Source organism: Prionailurus viverrinus, chromosome B3 (assembly GCF_022837055.1).
Source record: "Prionailurus viverrinus isolate Anna chromosome B3, UM_Priviv_1.0, whole genome shotgun sequence".
Lineage (NCBI taxonomy): Eukaryota > Metazoa > Chordata > Mammalia > Carnivora > Felidae > Prionailurus > Prionailurus viverrinus.
The window spans coordinates 61817414-61835688 of record NC_062566.1 but is presented as its reverse complement, the minus strand read 5'-3'; the positions used below and the strand labels follow the sequence as shown (position 1 = coordinate 61835688).

Below are 18275 nucleotides of genomic sequence, written 5' to 3'. Positions count from 1 at the left end.
TTAATTTTAAGTAATTCTTAGAACACACATGTAAATAACAGGGAATTATAATGTTTTATTATGTGTCATTTATATAACTTAGGCCATTTAAAATTGCAGTTCTGACGGGATACATTTCTTAGGGCCCTATGTCATTTTTTGAAAGCAACAATTCATGTTTACCTTACTTGAGCCTATATTAATTTTGAGAGGATTTTGAGGGGGGAGGATATTGAGGGACTTTAAGAGAGAAAAAATATATTCACAGAATGCAAAATGCAAAGACTGGCTCACTAGGAAGTATCATAACTAAAGTTGTAGATTTTTTTTCTCCTCCACCAGTCTGCTCAGGAGGTATTCAGCATATCTACTCTAACTGAGAAAGCTATTATCTGTGGAATTAGACACAAAGCTAATTCTACTCCTTTGTTCCTTTCTCTCTTTCTTCATGCCTTAGCTTTTCATTATGCTTGGCTACTACGTGGGAAGAGAAAGCAACTTCAATCTGGAGGCAATTTATAATAATGGAAAGTTCACAGAGTCAAAAAGAACTAGCTAGAAGGGATCATGACTTCCTAGCTAGATGGTCTTGGGCAAATTACTGTACTTCTCTGAATTTCACTTCCTTTACCTGTAATGTTTTGAAGATAATACCTTCCCTTCTTGATTTGTAAGGTTGTTTTTGAGGATGGGTTAAAACACATATTCAAGCCATTTTGTAAAATAGTCTGCTAATTAACCCAACTGACTAAGTAAATAGGTCATTTGAAGCCAGTTCTTTCACAATTTTCATTTCTCTGGGCCTCAGTCTCCTAATGTCAAAGGAGGGTCTTGAAACACCCTCATTTCAAACAAATCTATTTTTCTAGTGGCCCATTTACATGTTGCTGAATTTGTCTTTAACTTTCAATTTGTGGATAAGTTCTTTCAAGGTAAGGTGATGAGGGACTTGGAAGGGGATGAGATATGGTCCAAAGGTGGTCCAGATGTCAAGGTGAGTTCTGTCGCCCTTGTGTCTCATAGCATCTGGTAGGGATTTGCATACTTGGACATCCCCCCAAACACATTTTGAGCTCTTACTCTGTAGCCACAGGACTTCCATCCTAAGTACCCATCACTTCCAAAGAAATGTTCTTGTCAATGATTTGACTGGCTCTGGGGAGAACTATTTCCATCATAAGTAGCCAACTGAACTTCTGTTTTGCCTTTGCCGGTTGCATTCTGTAAGAACTAATTCCAGTCTTTGACATAGGGAGGCATATTTATGACATTTGACTTCTTTGTTCAGCACATTTTTCCTTTCAGTTCTTTTCTGAGAGTTAGCTTTTAGTATTAGTGCTCTGTCCTACTGGTTTCCTTTTGTTTAAAAGCATTTGTGTCCTTTGCACTTACTTTGGTTCTTATTATGAGGAGTTGGATATGTAGAGGCACAGCTTGAGAGTTGCTTGACTGCTTTTACGTCCTTTTGTAAAAGGTTTCCAAATCAAGAGAATCATGTATTTGTTATTTCTGGGTCCATTAAATGCCCAAGTAATTAACATTAGCCGTTGTGCCACTAACAAAGCATGGAAACCACAATGTTTTTGTGATGGGTAGTTATTTCAAGTCAGCTTACAGTTGCACAAGCCCATCTAATCACCTGAATGACAACACACTGACACAGGCACCAGATTATATGGCCAGGCATCCAAATGCTCTTGTACTGTTTGGAGATGCATAGGCTCCAGCCAGCCAATAATATGCTATTTTAAAGTTTTTGAAGTTGGCAAAGAGAAACTCTTAAAACGCGGATAAAAGTGGTAAGGGCCTGCAGAAGTGTCTAACCTATACCCAGCGTTAATATAAACACAAAAGAAAGTTACATTTTAGACAGAGGCATAACATAATCAGAAATCAGGATCTGACATTGCATAGTCTTCATTTGCAAATGCATTCCTTTCTAAAAAGCTGCAATTAATTACAAACTAGTTTTGATGCCGTTTTTGCTTTCCTTAAATATGGAGTGAATTCACCCCGTAAACTAATGAACCAAAGTGGAGCCAAATAGAGACCAGCTGGCTGGATGGTTCAGTAATTTTATCCACATGATTGACTTTATGATCCTTTCACTGAAGTAACTAGTCTTTATTCTTGCAATCAGCACCAATGACAATTTGGGAGGGGTGGGGAATTATTAAAATCTGGAGAGAGAGAAGAGGTGCGGTTTGTTTGATGTGGAGGAACACATTCTACCACACACTTCTTTGGTATTATAGGTGCCGAATGCCGGCCCTCTCTAGCTTCCAAAGAAATACACTGATTAGTTGCCACAGAGACGTAATAGGCAACCAATGCCCAAATAATCATTGCAGATACTCTATTAACAGCATCTAACTGTGTGGCTTTTAGCCATACAAATTGTTTTTTGACAGCTTGTAACCTTTTCAAATAGTTTCCTTTGGGCATCATACCACTCTCAGATCTAATTTTAACTTTTGCTTAGTCTATAATTTATGAGTTTCTTTGGACATGCATAATATATCTGAGGTGAAAGGATACATTCAAATAAAAGCCAAAAACAAAATCAATTGCTGTTTTAATCCACGAAAATTTTGCACCCCAGGGGATAACTACAATAAGACAGAACATAAAGAGGGGAGGGAAGGACCTAAATGATCTAGAATTCCCAGAGAACTTGTTTTAAAACAAGCAAGTTTAATCCATTTAAATAGGATCATAGATGTATGGAAATGAAGCATATTGCTGGTAGGTGCCAAAGTTCGTCTTAAGATCCATGAGACTGCACAACATAAAAATTAAAAATTACAAAATGGTTTCATGAGACTGTCAGTGAAGAGCTAAAATATATAACACTCCTTTATCGGAGAAAATTCCCAGGTTTACAATTTCCAGATACTGGAACGTCTCCACTCAAGGAGGAGGAAAAGCATCATTCCAAATTCTGGTCAAAAAGAGAATTCCACTTAAAAATCATAGATCACAAATTGTTGGCGCTAAAGAGAATGTTAGAAACCATCTGGTCAGGCTCAAAAGGAAGCCCAGTGCCTTCATTCTCGACTCTTCCCTTTCCTCATTCCCAACACCCAGACTATCATCAAGTCCAGCCAGCTCTACCACAGGAATCCCGGTCTTCCTGCTGCTGTTCCCCTTGCTCCCCGGTACCATCACCTCCCACTTGGACTACTGCCAAACACCCCTAATTTAGGATTCAGTAAACTTCAGCTCACCATTCCATTTCCTGCCTCTTTTTGTATGCTCTGTAAGCTAAGAATCATTTTTACATTTTTTAATGATTGTAAAAAAAAAAAATCAAAGGAATAATATTGCATGATATGTGAAATTACATAAAATTCAAATTCCAGTGTCCATCAATAAAGTTTTATTGAAACGCCACCATGCTCATTCTTGCCTATGGATTCTTTCGCTTTACAATAGCAGGATTGTGTGATGAAGACAAAAACCATGTGGCCCATAAAGCCTAAAATAGTTACTATCTGGCCCCTTTTTACTATCTGACCCTTAACAGAAAAAGTTGGCTGACCTCTGTGTCATCAGTTCCCTATACCTATGCTTTCTCTACCACAGTCAGTTCTTTACACAGCAATCAGTGGTCCTTTTAAAGCAAATCAAATCCTGTCATTCCCTCCTTGAAACCCTCCAAGCCTGATCTGTCCAATATGGCAGCCCCTAGCCACATGGGTTTATTGAGCACTTGGGTCTAGTGCAACTGAAGAACTGAATTTTAAATTTTATTTAATTTTGATTATTCTAAATTTAAAAACTGATTCTTGATTTAATTATTGGAAAGCATTTAAGTATGTTTGAAACAAGTTGGGTATGTGCATCTACAGTCTCAAATGTAAATTTTATGAAATCTTAATGTAGATCAATTATTTCCAATGAAAATTTGGCATCCAAACTGAAATGTGCTATAAATGTAAAATATACACTGATTTCAAAGACTTAATTCAAAAAGAGAGTGTAAAACATCTCAATAATTTTAACTGTGACTACATGTTGAAATGATGATGTTTTTATATATTTTGTTAAATACTACTTATTTAATTTATCTATTTCTTTTACTTTTTTAATGTGGCTACTAAACATTTAGAATCATCTATGTGGTTTGTGTTATATTTCTACTGGGCAATGTTGCTTTGAGGGGTTTACATGATGATGAGAATAAATTCAAACCCCTCACAGTGTCAGTGAGGTCTTGCATGGCCCCTGCCCACCTCTTTAATCACATCTCTTGTCAGTCTCCTCACCCTGGCATTTTGCCAGGCCCTCAAAGACACTCGCCTAATTGTTGCCTTCTAGTCTTTTTTTGTACCAACTGTGCCTTCTCTCTGGGAACTGCTGCCCTATGGCATGACTCATTCTAATCATTCAAGCACAGCCTAAATGCCTGTCTCCTCAAAGAGACCTCCCCTGATCTACTGCTAGTCACTTTCTGCCATTTCACCCAGTTACCTTCTCTTCATAGCTATTATCAGTATCTGGAATTTGCTTCCATATTAATTTATGGGTTTACTGACTGTCTCCATTCCCTGCATACCCCCACCCCAACACACCAAGAGCAAGAATCTTGTCAGTTTTGTTCCCTGATATATCCCCAGCACTTAAAACAATGCCATGTGCTCAATAAATATTTCAATGAATGACCCTTCATTTTGATGAAAAACTAAGACATGGAACAGTTCAAAGACTTAATGACACAGCAGAATAGAAAATAGGTCTCCTCCTTCCCTCACAGTGATTTTTTTAAATTGAAGTATAATTGACATATGTTATATTAAAGTCAGGTGTACAATACAGTGATTCAATAATTCTATACGTTACGCTGTGCTCATCGTAAGCACAGTGTAATGTATAGTGTAATCACCATCTGTCACCATACATTATTACGATATTATTTTTTAAATTTTTTTTAATGCTTATTTATTTCTGAGAGAGAGAGAAAACAGGGGAGGGGCAGAGAGAGACAGGAAGACAGAGGATTCGAAGCGGACTCTGTGCTGTCAGCAGAGTCCAATGCAGGGCTTGAACTCATGAACCGTGAGATCATGACCTGAGCCAAAGTCAGACGCTTAACCGACTGAGCCGCCCAGGTGCCCCATTATTACAGTATTATTGACTTTATGCCCTTCACTGTTCTTTTCATCCCCATGACTTATTTATTTTATAACTGGAAGGCTGTACCCCTAAATCTCCTTTACCTATTTTACTAATTCCCCCCAACCCCTTCTCCTCTGGTAACCACCAGTGTGTCCTCTGTATCTATGATTCTGTTTCTGTTTGCTTGGTTTTTTAGATTCCATATATAAATGAAATCATATGGTATTTGTCTGTCTCTGTCTGACTTATTTCACTTAGCACAATGCCCTCAAGTTCCATCCGTATTGTCACCAATGGCAAGATCTCATTCTTTTTTTATGGTTGCCAGCTCAGTGTTTTTAAGGGGTGGCCCGGCTCAGTGTTTCTCCTGGTCAGAACTTCAAGCCCTTCTGCTTAGCTGTGTGATGCTCTGTCAGTATGCCAGCTTCAAAAGCAAAAGGTCAGATAAGCCAACCATTTCATTTACCCATGGGTACCCAAAACCTTCTCTGTAGCATTATCTGCTCTCTTGAGTGCCTTACCAGATTGTCAGGAGCTTTTAGGATTGCTTCTCGGATGATTGTTACCCCTGGGTGTGGAAATAATCACCAAAATTAAAGAAGGAAATCAATGGCATTTAGCCTCTCTCATACACCAAAGTGACAGTCACAAAGCAGAAGGAACTGGGTCATAAGGACGGAAAAGAGGCCAATTAAATAGTCTGGAGTAACAGTGCGACCACTATGAGCAGAAAAATAAACACTAGGGGTCAGGATGCCCTTCCTCTTTTATCTTTTTCATTTTCCTCTTTTATTAATGAGCATTCAAACTAGAGCTCATGTTCCCACAAATTAAGTAACAGCCCAAAGGTTGATATTTGAACACAACTTGGAAAAAAAATGACACACCCCACTCCTGCACCAGTCTAAACTGTCACTGTTTGTAACATCAGCTATTTCAGGTTTTAATCCTCACTGAGAACCAGATGTTTTGGGGAGAGATACTGGTACCTTAATTTAAGTGAAAAGTGTTAGGAGAAAAAAAAAACTATGGGAGGTATCTGCCTTGTAGTTTTGTTTCCAAATAGACATACTATGGTGGGCACATTGTATTCCAAATAATAAGTGTTCCAATAATAGTCTTTGATTTAGTCTCATTGACTACCAGCTAAAGAACTCTTGGATTTCTTCTCTCTTCTTCCTTCCTTTATTCTTTCACACATCACTGGGGAAGGAAATCTTTTCTTTGACCTTCACATGCATTTGCCAAGGCCCTCTGAGAATCTTTCATACGAACTGTACCATCAGGTGTGTCCAGCCATTGAGAGGAGGCGTAGGGTTGGGGGGTGAACAGGGAGATGGGCTGTCCATGAACAAACCACGTGGCTAATGTGAAGGCTTCATCACATGTCAAAGAAGAGGGTATATAACTGAAGGGATGTGGTGAGCAGACTTTAAATGTCAGGCTGAAGTGCTGGAACTTTATTCTGTCGGTAACACGAAACTAATAGAAATTTTATTACAAGAATAAAATATTGTCATTTATTGCATAAATGACGTATCTAGGAGAATATTCATGACTAGCATTTATTGAGCACTATGGCTAGACAATGTTTCTACGCACTTCACATGCTTACATGTGATTTAGTCCTCACAACGATCCTATAAAGTAGGTAGAACCTTTACTATTCCTACCTTAGAGAAGAGGAAAGTGAGATACAGATAGATTAAAGAACTTGCCCACTGTCACACAGCTAGTATGTGGCAGAGCCAGGATTTCAATCCCATGCAGTCTGCCTCCAGTGTTGTTCAGAACAGCCAAACAATAAGGCAGAGTAGCTAAAAGACTGTGACACAGGCAGAACTGTAGCTAGTCTATATGGAGCCTTTGTACAAAGGCAGGAAAGACACCACCTGTGGATAGCCTCACTAAAGGTGTTGGTAAGCAGAAGGCATGGTACCTTTGCAGGAGTTTTAAAAGGTGACCTTTCCTGTGGACAGACACACCCCATACCCCATCTGTGGCTTAGCTTATGGAGCAAAAAAAGGCTAGATTCAGCCCTCATCTGTTGTCATCACACCGACTTGTGAACATTTTATTTTCAATTGAATTGCTGAAATATATTAAACCTTCATGTCCTACAACTACCAGCAAAGTAAGCTCTACGCTACAAAGCCTTGTTTCAAAGATGAATGTTTACGAATATTTGAGTGTGTGCGTGTGTGTGTGTGTGTGTGCAAAGGAAAGAAAAAGCCAAAGTTCCACATTTGGGTTAATGCCAGAACAAGATCAAAGAACAGCCACAAAATCTTGGAGTTGAGTACCCAAGTCTCTAGTGAAATCTTTCAGGAATTCACAAAAATCTTCTTCAAAGATAAGGGTCATCAAAGGTCATCAGAAATTCTACTGGGGATTCAAACTCATCTTTTTCAGTCACATTGCTAATAATTTTAATTAGGAAAAGAGGAGTGATCCAGAAGACTTCCATAGAGTAAGTAACATTAGGTCATGCTAGAATTTGCCTGCTAATCTAGATAATTTAGATACACGTAGACCACATACAGAAATGCATGTGCTTTTCCAAAAGAACCCAGATGAGCATTGCTTTTCTACCCTTGCCAGATTTGCAGACTTGTTTCTAGTTGTGAGGTCATCCCAGCCTACCTTTTGTCCCAATACCAGAGAAAATGCATGAAAATTACCTAAATCCAAAGATCAAGATTCAAGATCAAGTCAGCCATAATACCTATTGCTTAGTCATTCTGCCCCACCCCCCACCCCCATCTCTTGACCAATCATTTTCTAAATCTGTGGCCCAGTACTTTGGCACCCAGTTTCTCAGGTCCTCCTCCAGTACTTCTGGGACCTCCAGTCAAACCTCCTGAACATGCAACCCTGCTGGCCTTGATGAGATAGCAGTAAAGACCACTCTGGTTCTTTCCCACCTGCATCAAATTTCATTCACAAATCTGGTTGGGGAAAGCAGAATCTTCTTCCACTTCATAATCTTTGGTTTTATCTGAATTCTTTAGTCTGAGTTCTAGAAGTCACTTTACATCTAAAACTCTCTGCTTTCTTTAAAACCCTAGACTTTGAGCAGAAATAATTACCTAGATCTACCTGAGGTTGGGTCATAAACTGGCTAAAATTTTAAGTTACCATGTGCCCAAATAATTCATTCCTTATAATACAGAAGTGCCAGATTCCTGGAATCTCCTGAGAAACCAAAGTTCAAGTTGACTGTATTACTGTAGTCCAGATAAGAAAGCCACAATGCTTTAAAGAACAAGTTCTTACCCTTGCAAGCTCATGAATGGACTTCAGGGGCTATATGAGCTTTCTGGGATATTATATAATATACAAATGTGTATGCGTGTATGTGTATATATATATGTACCCTTTTCTAAGGAGGCGGACCATAGGTGTCATCAAAATTTCAAAGGAGTAAGTGTGCCACAAAACATTAAGGTACATTGGCCCATCAACCATATTCTTTTCAGATAGCCAGTGCCCCTAGCTGTATATCTTTGCCTATATAGAAAAGCTAAAATACTTGGCACATTTATTTTCCTTCTTTCTCTTAATTTGTAGTTTGTAATGCTAAAAAATACTTTAAAGTATCAACACATTCCAAATCACCATTGTTGATGGCCTTGACACGTATTCCTAAATGTGATTTTGAAAAGCTCAAAATTATTTCAATTCTGTAAATGCTTTCAAAGTCTGATAGTATTAATCTACTAGTGAAATTACCATGAGAAAAATATTTAGATACATATATGCACACATAATGAACTAATGACTTAAAAATTGAGAATAATTCTAAATGGCTTTTCTACAATATTGCAGTTTCATATCAGATTATATTAGATTCCATTCATAAACTATACAGTGGGACATCATTATCATACAAGACAGCAAGACAGGACCATCACCTGCACCTGGGGCTAATCCCACCAGGTCTTTATGCCCTGAGTTTGATATATTTGAATCCAGATGATCCACTGTTATTATGTCACAGGTCTTCCTTAACATGATTTCAGAAAATCCTTCCATTCCTTCAAAAATAATTCATTCTGGTATAGATAATGTCAATATGTTAAGCACACAGAGAGGCACTATTTATTCTATTAAATTGGAAAGGTTATTGGTCATGCAAACCCAGTCAAATCTCAACTTTATCTGACTTTACCATTCCACTGGGGTTACCTAAATCACATTCAATCGCAACAAATACAAGCTTTTTGACAGCAAAACTATTCCTCAACCAGTACTGCATAATTAAGTCTTTTTCCAACAAGATTGACTGGGGTTAGGATATTAATTGTCAAATCTTCTGAGAATCTCTCTCTCTCTCTCTCTCTCTCTCTCGCTTTCTCTCGCTCTCTCCCTATCTCTTGGAAATGGATTATTTTATTTGCCGGTTAGCCAATCATAAGTTGATAAAGTGGGACAAAATTGTTCAAAATTAAAACACATTTTTTGAAAACATAATTCAGTTAGTCATACCATTTAGTGTAAGTAAAATAAATATATTTCCAATATCTATTAAGGAATTGAGCATGTAGTTCAATCTTACAAGTGTGTAGCCAAGGATGAGGTATATAAATTTCACAAACGTATTCACCAATTCTGAATTCCTTTGTGCTAAGAATGTGATAGTTATTGGAAGGGTGAAAGTGAACACTAGCTCACCTTTGCCTTTAGCTAAATCACAATCCACTCATATCACACTTGAGAGAAATGAATTAGCAAAGCCAGATTTGGGTACGAGACACCTCCTGTATTCATTTTCTACCATTGCTGCAACAGATCACATAATGCATAAAACAACACAAATTGATTACCTTATAGTTCTGTAGGTCAAAAATCTAAAATGGGTCCCACTGGGTTAAAATCTGTGTTAGCAGAGTTGTGTTCCTTTCCAGATGCTCTAGGAGAGAATTCATTCCCTTTAGGGGAAAATCTGCTTCCTTGTCTTCTCCAGCTTCTGGAGGCCACCTGCATTCCTTGGCTTGTGGCCTTTTCCTCTATCTTCAAAGCCAGCAATAATGGGTCAATTTCTTCTCCCATCACATCGCTCTGACCTCCTTCTCTGTCTCCCTCTTTCACTTTTAAAGATCTTTTTGATTACATGTGAATCTAATGGAGAATCACCTGGAGAATCTAATACAATCTCCCTCTTTTAAAGTCAGCTGATTAATCATCTTAATTCCATTTACAACTTTAATTCATTTTCACGATGTAAAGTAACATAGTCACAGGTTGTGAGGATTAGGACAAGGCCATCTTTGGGAGTCATCATTCTGCCTGCTATACCTCCTAAAGGTAGTCATGTATTCTGATGTTTCTATCTGTTCCTCAAAAGGAGACATAATTGTTTTTGCTTAAACCACACCCCCTAAAAGAACTACATGCTTCATCACCTCAGAACCAATACCCTGGATAAGGTGACCATAATTATTTAATTTTCAACCTGATTTCTTATTTCAGAATGTGTTGGAATCAAAAATAACTTTGGAGGAAGAAGACAAACTGATCATTTAGAAGCAGAGGAAGGTATATTTTCATAAAGCATAAAACAGACGACCATTTCCAAATACACAAACCCCAAAAGAACAAGTTAATTTTTTGTAACTTATGCTTCAAACAAATCAGTTGGGGCACCTAGGTGGCTCGGCTGGTTAAGAGTCTGACTTCAGCTCAGGTCATGATCTCACAGCTGGTGAATTCAAGCCCCATGTTGGTCTCTGTGCTGACAGCTCAGAGCCTGGAGCCTGCTTCAAATTCCATGTCTCCGTCTCTTCCCCTCCCTCTCTCTCCCTCTATTTCTCCCTCTCCCTCAAAAATAAACATTAAAAAATTAGAAAATAAATAAATAAGTCAATGGGTGTTATGAGTAAAAGGCAAGTTATCATGATTTGGGATTGTATCATATGGTTATGATGTAAATACATAGCAAGCATGTGCAGAGCCAGGCTAGAAGATTTATTTAGCACCTACTTTATTTTAACTGCATTAGGTGATCTTTTCAGGTAGGGTCACTATTTACAGTTTTTGTCTTACCAATTAGAGATGGTCACTCAAGAAGTGCATTTTGCTCAAATGAGCAGGCCATATAAAGTGTGATTGATTTCCTACAAGAACTCCTACAAGAGCAGAGGCTATACAGGAAGAAGGACTATTCAGGAAAGACCTATTGAGGGAAAACACTTTTCCTGTGAACTATTTTCCCATCATATAATAATCACAGATGCATTCTGTTAGGGGAAAAAAATGGCTCCTCAATGTGAGAAGATTGTACCTAAGCATGCAGCAAGTCTTTTAAAATTATATATTTGAAGGGAAAAATATATAACTTTCATTAAACATTAATACCAACACTCAAGCCTTAACCACAACTATTTGTTACACTAAAAATAAGAAAACCAAAATGCTGAAAGTGGAAAATATAGTCCTGAACCTTTGGCCACATTAAGGATTCCCTAATGTTTATCAATTTCTAAATTTTTCACAAAACCTAAGACCATCTCAATGTTCTGTGGTGATTATGTTTTTTAAACTTTTTCTAGTCACTAAGTCTACGAACCATTTTCAAGATTCATTCACTTCCTGATAACTCTACAGTTAGTATGTGAGGACCCCTTTCTTAAAACATTTACACACACACACACACACACACACGGTAACTCCATTCACGTCTTGCCTTGAAGAAAAAAAAAAAGAAAAGAAAAAAAGAACACAAGGCTTGGAATGAACCAACACTGGAGTCATTAAATAAACACAGAATCTCCAACATTAAAAATGCTCTATGATCTGAGTTACTGCCTAAACTCCCTCATAGAACATTCTAAAGGAGAGACAACATCAAGGTTGTTTTCCAATAAATACTTAATTCTCTATGGAGAGCTATGTAAACTTCTACCTCTATATGTGTCTAGTATGCAATGGCTTGAACTTACACATTGTGATATTTTTAGCAAAAGTGAAATTTTCATGATTTTGTTGGGACCATCAATCCCCAGAAAACTTAAAGAACCACTACCATAACTGCAGACTAGAAGATTCTCATGTGCAAAAGGACTCTATAATAGGCATCCAACACAAAGCCTGATGCACTGTGCCCTTGTTGATCTTGCCATTCCCACAAATTTATTGGCTTGTTTATTTCACTGAGCTATTAGCTTAATGATCGATCACGTCCTCATCAGGGACTTTGAACATATCCAAAGGATGTGAGTTGAGTTAGGAAGTGCTGATCGCTGATTGTGGCTGAAGCTTGTGTGTAGATTTGAAGGTGCCTGGTCATCCAGACCATAACACAAAGGAGAAATTCTCCTCAAGGAGTTCAAGTAACTCCAAATTCTATTCATTCAGTGTTCTCCCACAAGGTAAATAATTCGTCATAAGATTGATCAGAATTCATTAAGCAATAACATTTTTTCTTCCATGTTGTCCTCCTAATGTGAAAATATTACTTGTAATCATAGAGCATAAATTAATAAGTGACTTTACTGGTAGCTGGGATAAATTTTTCTTAGACTAGCAGGCTCCCTAATATAATTCTCTTTACAGACTGGTGGTTAAGTATTTAAAAAAAAAAAAAAGGCCAGCTATGGTCAGATGGGGATGTGACCCTGGAACAAAGTGAGGCCAATTGGCTTGCATGAGAACTCGTATCAAAAAGTATTTTGAGGGGCACCTGGGTGGCTCAGTCTGTTAAGCGTCCAACTTCGGCTCAGGTCATGATCTCACGGTTCATGAGTTCGAGCTCTGCATGGGGCTCTGTGCTGAGAGCTCAGAGCTTGCAGCCTGCTTCAGATTCTTGTGTCTCCCTCTCTCTCTGCTCCTCGCCTGTTCACACTCTATCTCTGTCTCTGTCTCTCTGTCTCAAAAATAAATAAACCTTAAAAAAAAAAAAGTATTTTGATTAAGCTCAGGGAAAGGAAATTCTTTAAAGGGACATAATTCACCCGAGTTAAAGGTGAACATTATCTTTGGGTCACTTTGCTCAGGAATATACAGCAGAGAATCACTCTAAGCAGAATAAAAGCTCCTTTCCTGACTCAGAGCCCTGCAGCAATGCCATCTGTGAATGGCTGCCAAGCCAGGAGCGTGCTAGAGAGGCATTTCTCAAACACACACGCAGAGAAACACCCAAGGTATGCTGTGATCACCACACAGACCAGTTGTGAGCAGATATGGGCCTTGGAAACAAAGTGCAATTTCTCCAAAGAAATGCTCTGATCCAAACGGCCTCCTGGAAAGTATAAAATACAGTTAAATCTTAAATCGGTGTTACATTATTCACAATTTATAGTCAATCTCTACCCTGCCCCCCTTTCCCAAGAACTTCATTCTAAATGACAATTTCAGTTTGGATTTTAATATTCCTTCCAGTGGACTTTTCCCTGCTGGAATTTAAATGATTAAAAGCAAACAGACCCACAGTCATTAGCCCTCATCCTTCTGGCGGCATTTTGTGCTGTCGGTATGTTTATTTTTCTGAAATCAATGGAATAGACCCCGTAACATTCTGATTTTCTCTCTGCCTTGAAAAAGAAAACTAATGTATGTTCCTCACACATAAATTAGATACTGATCTTGGAATATGCAGCTGTTAGAAAACCACACATCAACTAAACCAACTTGTTCACAAGAAAAGTGGTAAAAGAAAACTGTTTCTTAGATTTGCCGTTAGTGCTTCCTTAACCGACCAATTTAATTGATAGGAAACAATGCTAACTGTAACTAGCTGGGGGGTGGGGGGAGTTTTATACCCCAGCTTCAAAAATTTACAGAACTTACAATCTTTGATTTAAGGTTTTTCCCCGAAACTGGTTTTATCCTGAACATCTGCAATATTAGTTTCTCCTTGCATTGTGTAAAAATCTACTCATTCTTTTATAATCCACAGAGAATTCCTATTCCTTCTTTGCACACACTGGCCCAAATATAATTCTTTCCCTTCTCATCATCTCAAAAACAAAATAAAACAAAAACCTCATGGCAAACCTATTTAATTGCAGCTCAGAGGAGAATATGGAAAAAAATTAAAATCTAAATCATATACATAGTGGAAAAAGACATTATAAATCTAAAGCAAATTAATAATGTCAAAATGTTTGTTCTTTAGAACTGATGCACTTTGTAAAATTGAGAGAGTATCAGAATATATGGTTTGACTCTAAAGGAAGTAAAATATTCTGATATATGGTGCACACATTTCTAAAACATATTTCTCAAGAGAATTCATGAAAACTGATGTTTCATTTTCCTTACAGTACATTCTGAACCAAGTTTCCTCCTAAAAGGAGTGCACCATACTTTCAGAATGAAAAGCAAGACGTTTTCTTTGTTTCATTTCCCTCTCCAACCACAGAAAATATAAAGCATTGACTAAATTGTTACTGCCTATTCCCTCGAAAGGGAAAAAAATGGAAGAATTATGCTTTTAAGCAAGGCAAAAAAAAAAATCTCAAGTTAATTTCAGACATTTTTCTGTGACTCAGGCCTCAGTGTTCAAAAGTAGTATTTCAGTGAGTTGCCTGGTGACTTTTCCCTTTATGCCTTCCTTAAAACACCAAAGTCCTCCTAGAAATAAAGCTGAGAGCAGCATCCCTAGTCCTTTTCAGAGATTTACTGAAACAGACTGCTTGAGGCCAGATTCCAAACCTAGCTCAGTGCTTCCCAAACCTGGTTGCATATCAGTATCATCTGGGGAGCTTTTAAAAAATGCAGATGCCCTGGGCACACCCCCTAGTGATTCTTATTCAATATAACTGGTGGAGGCCCAGGAATATGAATTTTTAACGTGTCCCAAATGATTCTGATTTGGCTTGGAAAAACCATCAACGGCACTAGATAAATGCTACTCCACTTATTGACGGAGTGGCCATGTTGATACTAATGCATTACGTCAACACCTACAGCCTCCCTCTTTGATAACAATCAGTTGATAAGGTTCCAATAAGCCATACTCATTTACATTCATGCCTTTATAAAAACTGTTGTGGGAAAAAAAACATGAGAGAGACATCAGATGTTTTGTGATATTCTCTGGATTTCAAGATAGTATACCATCTTTTCCAAAGAGAACTTTTGAACTCTTACGTCATCTGACTTTTTTTTAACATTTTATTTATTTTTAAATTTTTTTAACATTTATTTATTTATTAGAGACAGAGACAGAGAATGAGCAGGGAAGAGGCAGAGAGAGAGGGAGACACAGAATCCGAAGCAGGCTCCAGGTTCTGAGGCATCAGCACAGAGCCTGATGCGGGGCTTGAACTCACGAACCCCGAGATCATGCCCTGAGCCGAAGTCAGACACTTAACTGACTGAGCCACCCAGGTGCCCCACATTATCTGACTTTTAAAAGGCTACTCCATAAAAATGAATAGCATGGATCTGATCTTAATGACTTCATTCTTCCCCAGCCATCCGTCAATCCTCCACATCATCCAAGGTTTTGTTTGGGGTCTAGAGCTCAACCTAAACTTGTTCTATGGCCTTATCCAAAGATTATGAGAATAAATAACGTTTTCCACGATATGACCTAACATTGGGCTTACTGAATTTAAATGTGCCAATCTAAAATGAAATCCAAAACTTTAAAGTAAACAAAATGCTACCTGTTACCCAAAAACATTGAATACGTCCAAACTTTCAACTGGCGTAGTAGAAAGATTTTGGCTGCTAAAGAATGAATCCTGGCCTTCCTGCTCCACATCTTTCATGTCACTTTTGGTAGGCTTCTGAATTTTTAAGCCACAGCTCCTTTATCTGCATAATAGGAATAATGAAGTCAGCCTTCCAGTGTTATTCTGAAGATTAAACGGGACAATGTGTGGAAACTGCTGTGGTCATAATAAATGCTCAACAATTATGAAGAGTCAGGCTTTGGTACTGGAGAGGCTTGAGCTTTTATTTCAGTTCTACCTCTTGTGCATTAGGGAATCCCTTAAATATTCTAAGTCTCAAATGTATCCCTTATAAACGGGCATAATAATAGTACCTGCTCCCTATGATGACAGCAAAGGACAATACACGTAGAGCATCTCATGTATTCCTCCAGGTTGCTGGCCCTTCGTAGGCATCATTAAATGGCAGTGATTTATTTTTACTTTCTTCTTCGACTTGCCCTCTGAAGATTTAGGAAGAAGTTTGCAGAAATGAAGACGATCTCAACTCTTTCACAGGTGAGGGCACTGAGGTCAAAGAGGCTAGGTGATTTCCTTCAGGTCATACGGCTGGTTAGTGCCAGAGCTGGGTCTCTAACTCCGAGTCCAGTATTGTCCTTACTATGGCAATACTTCTCTTACCTCCCTCAATGGAGAGGAATGCTATTTGTGACGAACCCAAATCACTGAGAAAACCATTACTTAATTACTCTCACGGCTAGAGAGTTCAGTTTTGTCGGTTAAAATAAAAGCAACCAGATCACTGTTTGTTATAAAATACTACTATTAGGGGCACCTGGGTGGCTCAGTCAGTTAAGGGTCCGACTTCAGCTCAGGTCATAATCTCACAGCTCCTGAGTTCGAGTCCCGTGTTGGGCTCTGTGCTGACAGCTCGGAGCCCGGAGCCTGCTTCGGATTCTGTGTCTCCCTCTCTCTCTGGCCCTCCCCCACTCTCTCTCTCTCTCTCTCTCTCTCTCCCTCCCTCAAAAATAAATAAACAATAAAAAATTAAATTAAAACAATTTTTAAAAATTAAATAAAATACTACTATCCAAATGTAATAACATTAACTCCAACGCCAAAGAATGACCAAATCTGGTTAAGAATCAGAAAGAGGTATTGTTGTATTTTTTTTTTCCCAAATGCATATGAACGTGGACTCTGAGATGCCCTGCTCATTCTTGGGTTATTGGTTGTATCTAAACAGAAAACACACTCTCCTCATCTACCAACCACTGGAACACAAATCCCAGGAAGCACAGTCAGTACTCTCAGGGTGATCGATGACAGATGTACAGTCAGGAGGCACTCACTATGCTCTGAGCAGAGGAAAGGTCCACAGAGATATGGGCCAAGAAAAGCTGCACATAAAACTTGAAAAGAGGGCCATGCATCTTCGGGAGTCCCTTTGGACGTCTTCTTTCACTAACAGAGGACTGCAACCTAAGTGGTTTTTGGCCACAGCAGAAAGCAACAAAAGGCCGCATGGCTGATTTTTCTTAAATGAAAAAAGAGGGGGTTATGCTATTTAAATTGCACGGTCCAGATGGTGTTTTCCATCCTTCATGCTCTTTTGGTTACGGCCATGTCTTGCCTATGGCTTTTGTGGCAGGACGCACTCACCAGTCAGCAATTTCACCACTGCTTGGGTCCAAATGAGCTATGGAGAAAGAAATTAGGGTGAGTGGAGAGGCCACAGCTGGGAGACATCAGCCACACTCAACAGGCCTCTCCTGCATACGTAAACAGAGCAGACCGAGGGAACGAGGGTGGAGAAACAAAATACTGAGGTTTACAGGGTAGTACTTGGGGCCTGCAGAATACAACTAGCCACATGACATGTGCCTACAGGTTCTCACCCAATTGCTGAAAATCCCTGAGTGTCTCTGAAAAGGTGGCTATTCAATTCCTCAGCCGAAACGTTCAAACGCTTTTCGATACCACAAAATATTTTTTCATGCACTTAAACTGTTCCTTAAATACCTAACTGAAAAGAGAGAATCATTTAGTAAGTTTACTCTTGTGCAGGAAAGTGTCTCCTTTAATAATGGACTGTGTTAGCTGGATATGGAGTTCCTGCTGTGGTTTTAAATCTCTATCTTCACTGCAGTTCCCAGTTGAAAAATTCGGGGAATCAAAATTCACGTGGGCCACTATCCTACCCTGTTTATTAGAAAAAACATTAAGGAATGTAACGTGTCTTTCATAGCATATTGCATTTGCACCTGAACTGTAAAAGGAAACTAATGCCTTTAGCGATGGATTATGGCTTTTTAAGTACCACTTTCCTTGCATAATACCGCAATAAAAAAAGAAAACATCCAAATGAGATATCAGCATTTTTTTTTCCTACAGAGTGAAGGAAAAAAAAAAAAATTTAACTCCATAGTTGTGGTTCGTGTTCAGCCACCTGCTAGTATAACACGAAACTGTTTCTTTTTCACTTTGGCCAAAAGCAAAGGGTCACACTTCCCTTTTCTCATTTGCTTTCCTCTAATGTCACAAAGAATGAGTACT

General features: G+C 38.5%; 1 pseudogene; it reads left to right on the top strand.

Annotated features, from left to right (window-relative positions):
* Positions 1 to 919: 919 nt before the first annotated feature.
* The window catches only part of LOC125168062 (40S ribosomal protein SA-like), a 29058-nt pseudogene continuing 11702 nt past the window's right edge, over positions 920 to 18275 (top strand).